The following is an 11,185-nucleotide window of genomic DNA, read 5'->3' on the forward strand; positions in this document are numbered from 1 at the left end:
TATTGCGAATGATTTTGTTACATACATATTAGGGCTTGTAAAGAGGGATCAAACACACCTTAAAAATAAACCAAACAAAGAAGAAAAGAACCATAGGTAATTTGGAAAATAGATCACAGTAAGAACATTTGATTCGTTTTTCGCACATTGTTGCAAGCGGTTTGCTTAGACTAATTTGAACTGGGTTGTGCAAAAGTTGAAGGCTACAGACTGAAAGCTATGATGAAGTGAAATAAAAAGTTTGACAGAGTGTGGTGGCAAAGCCCACTCCCAGACAGCTAGCATGGAAGAATTGTCCACAGCGTTTACAGCCCAACCAGTCGTCATTGTCATCCTGTTTACAGATCTTACAAACTGCAATGTTGCAACCTCTAAAAATAGGAAACGAGAGTCCAGCGTTAGTAATTGTCTAGCATAACGACAGGCAATTTATATTCAACACCTTAACATTTACGATTCTCGTTGCATTTTATTTTCTGCTTTTCAGGCTCAATTCACAAGCCCTTTGCAGGGGCGAATCTAGGGGGAGGGTGCAGGGGGTGCCCCCCCCTGAAACGATCTGCAGTTTCTAATACAACTGGTATTCTGCAAAAAAAACTATGTGGTTTATTGGTGTTGAAGTAGAGCAAGGGACGAGTGCACCCCTTCCTAAAAAAAATCCTGGATCTGCCCCTGCTTTGGTATACTGTGGGTTGTTGTCGTTGTTAGAAAAAGGAAGTGAGCTTACTTCTGTATGTCATCGTAGCAAGAGCCAAACAGCATTGAAAGAAGTCATCTTCGTTCCCTTTGCATATTAAACTGAGACGTGAAGTCAAGCCCTTGAACAAGACATCGTGAAAACTAGAGAAAGCAAATAGATAAATTATCCTACGTTCTTTTCTTTTCACTTTCCCATTATTAAAATTAAACAAAATTGACAGAGAAACTTACAAGGCACACAAAAACCCCGCAGTTGTAACCATCCCTCTGTTGGCAGTGTCGAGGCTGAATTAAGGGCCAGTAACCAAACTTCCACCCTGTTCTCACATCAACAAGGACACTTAAAAACACATACATTGTATTATTGAGTCTCATTCTCATACCGTTTTGCTTACAGTTTTGCTCTTTATAACTGAATGAACATGTTTGCCAAAGTATCTCTCAAGCAAACCTGAGATCCTCTAAATGTCTCCTAAGACCAGGACTACATGTAACTGGTGCAGTACCAAAACAGAGTTACGTGTTATCACCGAGATTCATTCTATGCTCGTATGTTATACTGCACAAAGTTTGCATTATATTGACTCACAAATAATGTCCAGTGGTTTCCCGGGAAATTTACGGGCTGCAAAATAAGTCTGATGTGTAAACATTTTACATCTCCCCAGGTACGACGGGTGCTGCTTCCACATTTGACGAGCTCTGATACGTATGAGTGACTGGCTAGAACCGTGGGATTGTCTCTCTGCAGACACCAAAGATACCCGTCTATTACCTAAAGAGTATAATACAAAAATTTACATTAATAAATAATTAGTCATTGCTGCTGGATAGTGATATTTTTCTTTGTTTGTAATCACGCATCTCGATAGTTGACACAACAGGAATGCAATTTAGTAACAACATACTAATGACAATGACAGCCTTACTAAACGATATAATGGGAACAAACAATACAGAAATTATAAGAGTTCCACACCTTAATCAAATTAACAGACAGAAATGGGTGATCAATCACTACTTACACTATCATGCAACCACCCATCCGAAAAAGATCCTGCATCCTTCAATTTCACAGATTCTGCCGCTGTTATTTCAGCAGGGGGAATGCAGGTCCACAGGTCACCCAATGTGATTTGAATGGGCCCAAACTCCAACATAGCATCAACAAACTGCGTGCCATCCTCAGTCGCTCTTCTTACTCTTTCAGCAGGAGTGCACTTTCGCTCTTCCTCTGTTGGCCTTTTTTAGAATAGAAAACATTTCTTATCAATCAAATTGATAACCTGTATGACGTTTTCGGAGAGAAGATTTTTCGCACTCGTTAAAAATAACTTCACCTGTCGACAGTATTTTCATCTGGTCCCACTGTAGTCTTGGGGCACGAACTATGGTCTGCACTGGCCTGTGAACAGTCTTCGCCGAATCCTTGTTCCTCCTCACTGGGTGGTAAAACCTCAAGGTCTATACCCTCTTCAGTAACTATCTGTGAAAGTACAACGAGAGAAAAAATTAAGAGGGAATTTGGTACTTTGTAGAGAGCCTGGTGTGTAGTCTACATGTGTGCGTAAGTTCCTACCTGGTCTCCTCGTGGCAAAGGTGAGCTGCAAGTAAGGTCTACCACAGGTATGTTCTCGGCCTTTTTTGGGATCTTACACGTATTTTTCTTTTTCTACGCAGAGGTAATTTCTTGTGGAATACTTTGTGATAGTCCAAGCCTGTTACCTTTAGGCGCTTTTTTGGTGGACTGCTTCGTATAGGAAGACCTCCTTCTCTGAGGCTGTTGCACATGAGAGATTGATGTATTTTCTTCAGAGCCTCCATCGCTTCCTTAAGGCAATCAATATTGCTCACATGGTAGGTGGCATCATGGACAAGGCCTGCTGTTTCTCGTACCTTTTGCCACTGACGGGCCTGAATTGATATTCCTATTGGTCTCACGATTCGACTTACAATCACTTCGTTCACTTGAAAACCCATCAGAGATATTTTTGTAGTCGCATGGGCTATCTCTGCTTGGCACATCATGATCCTGAGAGGTGGAATCATCTTCAGTCTCTGCTTCATCTATATCCATTGAGTGCACTTCCTCTTAAGATTGTTGCCAAAAATCCTCCCCTCTCTCCTCAAACCCAATGTTGTCAAGTGTGATGAAAACACTGTTAAGGTAGGGGTATGGCAGGCGAGGAAAATCCCACTCCTCGTATGCATTGAAAACAGTGAAGAAATGCTTGCATGGAAAGTCCACTTTGGGGTTTCTAGTTGTACAGTGTACTCTATCGTCACATCACTGGAGCTTCTGACCCTGAATTCGCCCTGCACCAAGTCTACACAATCAACATCGCTCTCTCGAAACTCATCTGCCTGGAACTTGCTGCGAATACAGTGCTTAATGAAATGAGCTGGGCGGTTTCGTAGATAACATGGTATGCTGTATCGACTGCTCAGCTTGAAGTTTGTGTCCAGATAATGCTGGTAACTATCTGGTATAAATGATTCCACCAAAAGAACAGCAATACCAAATACAAATACAGATTTATCGACAGATCTGGGCAGATAATCGTACTTAAAATGCTTGTTTTGTGCTTCCACCCCGTTGTTGGTGTTCACTATGTTGAGCACCTGTTACGTTCGAAACACTTTAGCCCAACGTTTTATACAAGACATCCACACCTTTTCTACATACTATTGCACGTGTTTGTTGGTCTTGTAGAGGGCAGCGTTTCATAACTTTACCACTGCAGTTTTATGAGCACTCGCTTCATGCGCAGTACCCACGCGTTGCAAAAGTGCAATGAGGATTTCTTGTTGTTGTGAATCAAGTCCACTTTTGCCAGAACGGACAAATCTATTCCCTGCCTGAATTCTGTGGAAACCACAAATATACACGGATGCGTTGGGAAATTCTTTTTCAATGGCGTTTATTTCTGCTGTCGAATAATCCACCATAAAGAAAGAGGGCATCCACCAATCATTCCAACCTTTAATCACACTCAACGCCTCAGCTATGGAGTCAGCATCTTCATTCTCACATATGAACTCTGACACGACTTTGTAGCCGACATTGGTATGGACGCAAAGAAAAAATAAAGGCAGCACATACTTGGTGGTCTTGGAGGTGGCGTCAAGGAGAACCAGCTCTAATCCATACCTCCTAAGAAGTCTTTGCTGCCAGACTTCCTGGTGCACAAAAAGAACCTTTTCAGTGCACGGAGATTCTTTGCCAGTTCTGGTGTCAGCTTCTCTGCCCTTTGGCCTGTACAGAAATTTGCCTGTGCCTGCTGTCTGCCACTCTAGTACCTTCTGGCACAGAGACTCTTGATCATCCTTGCAGTACTTGGACGTAGCAATCGCTTTAGTGATGTGATTTCTCAAATCTTGCCTTGTAGGATAGTACTTCCGATTACTTTTCTTAGGGCGCTCTTGAGGTGGGTGTTTGGCAAACATTTCTCTCTCCACATACTCTTCAAGGCATCTTCTTACTTCGTCCGAGCGAGTTACACCTTTGCCAACGAGGTCATAAATTTTGTTGATAATTCTACGATCCACGCAATGAATGATGCTAGTGGGATCTTGAGGTGGTAGTGCATTACTGTGTTTATCGTCATGGCGCTGGACATGTCATTCTTCAATCGATGAAGAACTTTTTTCTTGGCCAATATAAGACTATAAGCTGTTTGACAATTACACTCCCTCACCTCGTAGTCGGGAAAGATCTTTATCCCCCTCACCTGGATCCGGGCTGGACAATCTAATTTTTGTGTCCCTTGGAACTTTAAATAAGCTTTAGAGGCTTCATCGTGGTCTGTAGGCTTACATTGGGGATCATTTTTTTTAGACCCACCCCTGGCATCCTGCAATTGAAGCATAGTACAAACCAGGTCAACCAATCGCGCTTTAGTTTCGACATTGTCGAATCAGGGGGAAGGGAGGGGGAGCTAATTCGAAATTAGGAGCACTTTTAAATGTTTTAGTTCTTGGAAGGGCTTGCTTCTGCTAGAGGGTGCTTGCAATAATAAATCATGTCAAAGAACATCAAAGGCAAAATCCTATCAGTGTTTTAGTCTTGGCTGCTGTCGCATTTTTTTGTTAGTCTTGTTGTGTTGTGATGAGACTGTTAAGTAAGGCAAATTTTGGAGCACCACATATTGGTTGGTGTGATGTCTTAGCGATTTTTACGGACTTAATATAGCTAGAAGTGTATGTAGATGATGTAGATAACAATTTGAATCGATGGAAAATCATGTCAGTTTTACCTTAGGTTTCTACTTTAAAATCAGTAACAATCAACTCAACAAATTGCTAAACAAAACACCACAAGCCACTTTCAAGATCCAGAGACTTTTATGTTTACTGCCAATCATAAGCAATACAAGCGAACTTAACTTTCTGTGCGATTTTACGCTCTTCACTTAGGGGCCGACCATTTAACTCTTGAGGGGGAGGGGGCGGGGGTGGTTGATTTCTGCTCATCAAGAATTTTTTTTTTCTAGCAATCTGGTGGGCAGGATATTTTTTCCCTTTTTTCCCATAAGCTTTCTATTACATTCTTGATGCATGCAATTTTTTCTTCCAACAATTCTCCCAATCACCCACCCCCTCCCCTCCTGAAGAGTTACGTTGTCGGCCCCTTGCATAAAAATGAGAACAAATAAATAATCCTGACCAACTTCCAAAAATGCTGATAAACGAAATATAATAGAAACTGACGGGTTTAATTTACTATTACCTTTGACGATTTATGAATGCAATGTCTGGATTCAGAGCTTTCTACTGTAAAGGGGACTCCAAAGAAAGTAATGGGGATATTTCCTCTGTTGTGTCCAAAAATGTGCTGAGCTGTATGTGCAAATTAAGAGACAATCAAGGAGCCACTTCAAGCAAATAATCACAATAATTTGGTATGGAGACAGTTTACGAAGGATATGAAAACATGAAGATAATTACATTTACGTTCTCTTAGAATTCCATTTAAAACTCATCATTTCACTTACCTTTCGGGGAATAGCGTTTGTGATTTTTCTCCTTCACATGCTTCTCCGATTGAATGAAGGAGGTCGAATTCAAAGAAAGATATTTGTCGATCAAATCAGTTAGACTTTCTGCGTCTCGTTTGTGGACTGCAAAGCAGTAATTCGCCAAAAAGCGAACATTGTCAAAATTTCCTTGAAGAAATGGAATCTCTTTTTCCCTTACTTCGTCCACAGAAGACTTCATAATTGGTGCTTGAAAACCTTGATCTCGCCTGTCTGGTTCCCGCCAGATTGCAAAAATGTGACATAACTAAGGTCAAAAAGTCGACCGGAAACATCCCGACAGGAAGCACGATCATTTAACCGGAAGTCTCTCTTCATTTTCCCAAACTACCGCTGACTTCTTAATTGAACACCAAAAACTCAGCCACCTTCTACGCCCATGGGAAATTGTCACCCCACAGGTTTTGGCGGTTTCATTCAAATGTTTGTATCTACGATCACGCTTTTGTGGTGAAGATTTCTTTGTTAGTTTTACTCTTTAAATGCTGATCCAGGCAAGGAAATGCTCACAACAACTCAAGTAAAAAGGTAAGCGTTAACTTTAAGCGAATAACATTTGATTTGATGCCTTATTTTCTTAAAAATGAGGAACGATTTACATGCGTGTAGAATTCACATTTTCACACCTTCGACTCAATTTGTGAAGCAAGAAAACTCAATTTGGCTTACATGCTATAGCCCTGTTAAAAAAAATGGTAAACCTTTAACAAAAATAATGAAGTTAGATCAACTGGTGAAGCAAATGATTTGGAAAAAAAGTTCTCATACGGCAAGTTACATGTATACGATTGACAATTGATTCCTTCTTGTAAAAATGCTAATTTCTGTCACTTTAACTATTGTAATCAATGCAGAAAATGCCTGAAAAAGCTATTATGGACGTTTGTAAGTAGTGACCCAAATTTATGAGCCTACTCTTCACACACTTTAATTCTAATAGAAATGATCAGTGATTTAGAGGAATCACTACATGCATCATTGAAGTATATGTGTGTTGCTTGTCTGAGGTGATTACGGATTATGTTTTCCAAAACATAAATCGCTTTCAAAAGGAAGGGATATAATGGTATGTTTCCTCCTATTGACAAACATTTGATGGGCATGAGATAAGAACTCGATGTTTGGTCATCCCAATTTATCGCAGGTCGTACATGTATTTAACACACTCGCTTGAAAGAAAGAGCGGTGAACGTGAATGTTTCAAAGCAGTAACTAATTTCTGCACTTTCAGAAAAAAAGTAACCTTCAATCACGTCATTAACTCCGGGCATTAACTACCAACAAGCAGGCTCACAAGCATAACAAACCACTTCTAAAGAATGAACATTTGAATGTTTTAGATCGAACGCAAATACATTTGCATATGATGCCGGGAAGGTGAAATGTCGTGTGATATCTTCATCGGCAACAGAAAACACGTGTTATCATAACAATACTAATAATAAATAACAAACAAAAGCTTCTGCATTTATAACTCCTTTCAGAAACAATTATCAAGGGAACTACATTGTAGAATGTCACCTGCGAGATCGAAAGAGACAAGAGCGAGTGTTTCAAAACGTGAAATGCAGACGAATGCAAAGATTTAAAAAGGCCGCTTTGAAATTTGCTTGTTTCATTCCCGTTTGATATCATTATTTTTCAAAGAGAATGCACATCACCAGGAAAAGACGAACAATAACAATAATTGTGTACCTGCAATTTACATAACAACCATTATGCTGAAAACAAGTCGGTCACGCTTTTGTCACGTAATTCGCCGTGGCATGCTTGAATTTATTTTTCCTTTCTTTTGGCTTTGTTAAGACGGAATGGATACAGAAGAGGTAAAAAAAAAAAAAAAACAGTTCTCATCAAATTGCGAGAATCTGCCTCTGTGGGACTCCAAGGCACATCAAACTTGATTCATGCTTATTTTATTTTTTCTCAGTGGATGCGAACTGAGTATAATTCAGAAGGAATCTTAATTTAAGCGGATTAGTCGCATGAGGGTATTTCCCACCCGAAAAAAAATTCATCCAGCGACATCATATGCAGCTGATTGGAAAATATACAGGAAGAAAGCTGATGTTTGAGTGTCTCGCGTGACGTATTGACGTATCGACAATTAGGGAGCTTAAGCACACGCATTTTCGAGACGCGGATGATAACCGGAAGTGAGTTGTTTTCCCTTTTAACTTGCCTCCTGCCAGTCATTATAATGGTCGATCCCTTAGGATCCTATAATTACTGACTTCATGAACCAAGTACTAAAACTATCATTAATTATTACTATTTTCAAGGCTTCCCATAAGTTCTAGAGCTTTCTTTCGGGCACAACGAATGTTCTTGCACTTTCCGGCGATACTGACAATGCAACCATTCCACATTTTTTCCTGCTCAGCACTTGTCATTGACGAACCAAAAACTCGCAAAACTTCATTTTTGATTGAAGGGGTAGTTTCTAAAGAAACTGTGGTGCTGTGTCGGTGGGGAAGTAGTATACAAAAATTTGGTTTTATCAACGGAGTTGATAATGTAAATTGGCCACCGTACAGAGATTCTAAAAGCTGACGTTTCGAGCGTTAGCCCTTCGTCAGAGCGAATCGAGGGATTATGGGTTACGTGTAGTTTTTATAGTAGAGTAGGAGCTACGCTATTGGTGGTAACATGGCAATGTGAAAAATAGGAATATATTAGTTAAATGAAAAGCGTTCGTTAATACCGTGAGGATTAAGGGTGCCGATTTGAAAGATGAATTTTTGTTCCAGATTCTTGCGGCTTTCCGTCGTACCTAGATGTAGGGAAAGGCCGCAGATAGCCATGTGTTTTTTGGAGTGGTTAGGCAGATTAAAATGGCAAGCGACTGGCTTGGATGCATCCTTGTCATTCTTCTCAACATAGCGAAGGTGTTTGCGGAATCGGTCACCTAGTCGTCTACCTGTCTCACCAATGTATAATTTATTGCATAACGTGCAGGTTATGCAATAAATGACATTTGCGGAGGTACAGTGAAACGATCGGTGATCTTAACAGATCGCTTAGGTCCCGATATCTTGCTAGTGTTAACAATGAAAAGACAAGTTTTGCATCGTGAGCGCGCGCATTTGAAAGTGCCGGGTTGCTCGTTAGTTTTGAGCGCGCTTCTAACTAAAAAGTTGCCTACGTTTTTGTCGCGTTTGAATGAAATAAGTGGAGGTTGCGAAAAGATTCTACCAGTCTCGGGATCATTTTGGAGTAATTTAAAATTACTAAGAATGATGCTTTTGACTGCGTGATTATGAGGATGGAAAGTGAGGGTGAATGGAATTCTGTCATTCTTATCTTTTTGTGACGTTTGTAGTGATGACTGTCGATCATTTTTGATTGCTATGGTAATTTGTGGATCAAGTTGTTTATTGGAATCTTTGCCAGTGACGGTTGCAGTAGCAAGCTGATCCATTCTATAGAGTTTCTCAGCCAACGCAATTGTAAATCTATTAGGTTGACTATACGTCTGCAGACGTCGATACTCTTCAATCTCCAGAGTCACACCAAGCATTCCACCAATTCTTACTGAAAGGAAAAAAGGCATTTTAGCAAAGAAGTAGTTTTTTTTCAAGTTTATATGAAATCTCGTTCTTTGGCCATCGCAGCTCGATTGAAAATAACACAGACAGTGGTGGCAAACACGGTAAAGCAAAGTAATTATGATAGACTAGTCTTTTAGATATTAATTGGACTAGAATTATGTGCGTTACAATAAAGGTAAAAAAACAATCACAATAATCACCTCTGTCGGAGCCTTGCTCTAGGAACGGGGATGCCAAAACACTTGTTGGGCCAGAAAACAAATCCATTGCTGGTGACGGGGACGGTGGTGGTGTTGTTATTGGTGTCTCCGAAACGCTCCTGTGAGACCCCTCCAAACGATTCAACGCCAGCTTTATCTCGTGCATGTCCCTTGACTCCCTATCGACTTTTCCCCGAATTATCTGCACCGATTTCTCCAGGTCTTCAACCAAACTAACCTGTGATTAAAAAACAATAACATCAACTTCACAATTCAGTTTATTCGACACATTACAGAGAATGAAAAACAATAATAATTATTATTAGTAATGAAAAACAAAAAAAAGGAAGCTACAAAGAAACCTTAAATCAATTTACATATAGTTTTGTACTTTCAGCCGAGCTTTTGAACTGGTATGAAATGGAAAAAGGTAGGTGTAATATCATTCGTCTTACAGGTATACTAAAACTCTTTAATGAAAGAGACATAAAGATCTAGTCAGCAGCCAAGGTTAGAATCTGATTAATTTGAAAACTATAACCTCACAAACTAAGAATCTCTGAAGAGTAAGCACTTTATATCGAAGCTCGTCATAAGTTCACCTTCGTAGTGTAAATGCACTGGGTAATCGTCCAAATAATCATACAGCTATGGTTGACATCGAACTTATTAACGAGAGTCCTTGTAATGCAACAGGTGTACTTAAAATCAACACTAATTCGAAAGAAATATCAACAGTGTTCTCAGGACAGGACAGAAACTAGACTTTATGGGAAAAATGATCATATAAAGGTTCATGTTACTCACTAGTCTTGTAAATTCTCTTCTGGTAATGTGGTTATCGCGGCTGAACATTGAAGATGGGACTACACGTAAAAGACAAATGACAATGAGGAGTGTGCGGCTTTGGTGATTGTACCAGAATAGTGTCGACCTGATTACGATAGGTGGCTGGGGTAGGCGATGCCCCTACGGAAGCATCCTCTAAGAGGATGTTGTCGGCAGCTTTTAATGGCAGAGAACTCGGCGACTCTTGCAGCGTTTCATTCCCGGGTTCAATGTCCTCACCGTCAACATCGTCCTCTTTCGTCTTTGATGTTGAACAGATTATCTGGAAACCAACATGGCGGACGGGTAAGCAAAGTTATCAGAACAAGTAGTGTTAAACTATGATTAAACTAATAGTCACGGAAAGCTGGACAAAAACCTGCAATTTTATTATACAAAACAAGAGAACCTCAGATCACAGTTAAGATACTTCTTTCGACTAGGATAAATGCAGTTTAAGAATTCAGATGTCAGAATTTCAAAGTCGTGTATCCTAGTGATGATAGCACACAGCAAGAGCTTTAGTAGGTTCAGGGAAAAAAGAACAAACCCCGCGGAAATAGGGTATTATTAACAAGGTCATCAAAGACTGCTGGTTATAAATCAGTGTAAACTACGTATATGTGCAACTTACCCGCCCGCGTGTCTTTTCTTTCCCTGTGTTTGCCTTTTTGGAAGCACCTTGTCCCTTGTTGGTTGTTTTCTTGCACTTTGGAGCCTAACAAAAATGAAAATGCTATACGCGTAAATTTAGATCAACTGAATGGACACAGCATCAACCATTCAAACATGAAAAACTAACCAAAACGAAAAGGCAAGAAAATTAAATGAAACCCTTATATATTTATGAACTTGTCAGGAAGTTGATACA

At 40.0% G+C, this 11,185-nt stretch overlaps 1 pseudogene; it reads right to left on the reverse strand.

Annotated features, from left to right (window-relative positions):
• Positions 1 to 217: 217 nt before the first annotated feature.
• Positions 218 to 1,056, reverse strand: LOC138046531 (uncharacterized; annotated as a pseudogene).
• Between the last annotated feature and the right edge of the window lie 10,129 nt (positions 1,057 to 11,185).

The sequence above is a fragment of the Montipora capricornis genome, chromosome 4, assembly GCF_036669925.1.
Source record: "Montipora capricornis isolate CH-2021 chromosome 4, ASM3666992v2, whole genome shotgun sequence".
NCBI lineage: Eukaryota > Metazoa > Cnidaria > Anthozoa > Scleractinia > Acroporidae > Montipora > Montipora capricornis.